The sequence below is a fragment of the Dasypus novemcinctus genome, chromosome 13, assembly GCF_030445035.2.
Source record: "Dasypus novemcinctus isolate mDasNov1 chromosome 13, mDasNov1.1.hap2, whole genome shotgun sequence".
Taxonomy (NCBI): Eukaryota; Metazoa; Chordata; class Mammalia; order Cingulata; family Dasypodidae; genus Dasypus; species Dasypus novemcinctus.
The window spans coordinates 37,178,699-37,180,134 of NC_080685.1; positions in this window are offsets into that span (position 1 = coordinate 37,178,699).

Genomic DNA, 1,436 nt, shown 5'->3' on the forward strand with positions numbered 1-1,436 from the left:
GTGGCCTTGGCCAAGTTACTTGCCCTTTCTGAGACCCATTGTCTCCATCTTGGGACCAATTAGGAAGAATAATACAGTAATATCTACCCCGTGGGCTACTGTGAGAATCTAACGGTTTTCAGTCTGTATTGCAACAAGTTGTGAGCCATGTGGTCAATAAATTGTAGCTCTTAATGTTTAAATTAGAAGAGGTTGCAAAGGGTTTGTGTGTGTGTGTGTATAAATATCAGTGAATTTAATGTTTTCTCTGCAATGACATAATTCTCACTTACTTGCCTTTCACAAAGCCTTCTTGACTGGGACATAAAGGGTTGGAGACAGCTAATCCCTTGGGAATTTGCACATAAACTACAGGCTATCTTATCTGTGCCACAGTCCTTGGGAGTGCAGCAAGCAAGCACATACCATCTCTCCTGTGGTGCTGGGATAAGGCTGAGGACCACTGAGCTGACTCCACTGGCCAGTGGGAAGTGCAAGCATGGGACTGGTACCTGGTAGGTTCCTTGACCAAAGGAGTGAGGAAGGGGAGCACATGGGGGTGAGAATGAAAGCTCTCTAGTTATAAGCCACTGCATGATCTGTCATCCTCAGGCAGTGTTCTGGTTTCCCCCTCCTAAAGACAGGGATGCCTGGAAGTAGAAAGGGGGAGAGGGACAGGGAGGTCAGGCCCCTGGGGCTGGCTGATGGGGGTGTGATGTGATGTGGGAGACTGGCCAGCATCCCTCAATTTCTCCTGGGGAAGGCACAGTGTCTGATCAGGAAGCTTTGGGGTTGGAAACTATGGGAACATTCACGCCTGGGCCAGGGTCAAGGACAACCTGACTCCAGTACTGTCTAAGTGGAGGGCATCCTTCTAGAAGGGAAGCTCTGCTGCTGGGCGCTGCCTGGATGCAGCCTCACAGGCACCTAGAATCAAGCAACAAGGTGTCCTCCCTCCAGTCCCTGCCTCCCACTCAGTCCTGCTCATTCCTTTGCTTCCCAGTTCCTCCTCACCACTGCAACCCCCCACCCCAGGCCCCAAACTGGTCCAGCCAATTCCAACGGTCACCTTGCCCCAAAGCTGCCCAAGCTGCCTCTCACTGGGAGGAGGCAAGGCCAGGCCTTGGGGCTGTGTGAGCAGCCAGCCAAAGCAGGGGAGCCCCAGGCAGGACAGCCCCCTGAGAAATTCATTAGGTAGGCTGGGCCCTCCCCTCCCTGCAGACCTGCCAACACTGCATTTTGGCCCCCAGCCCAAGGGTAGGTCTCTCTTCTCCACCCCAACCAGGCTCACCTAAACCATGCGACAGAGGATGGTGGAGGAAATCTGAGAGAGGGGTCCTGACGGCAACCTTTCATCTCCAGGCCCTCTTCCCCTGTACTGTTCACTGCATTTCCCCAGTCTTCCTCTCTCTTCCCCACAATGGGCACGATGGCCCCACACACAGCCAGAGTCCATC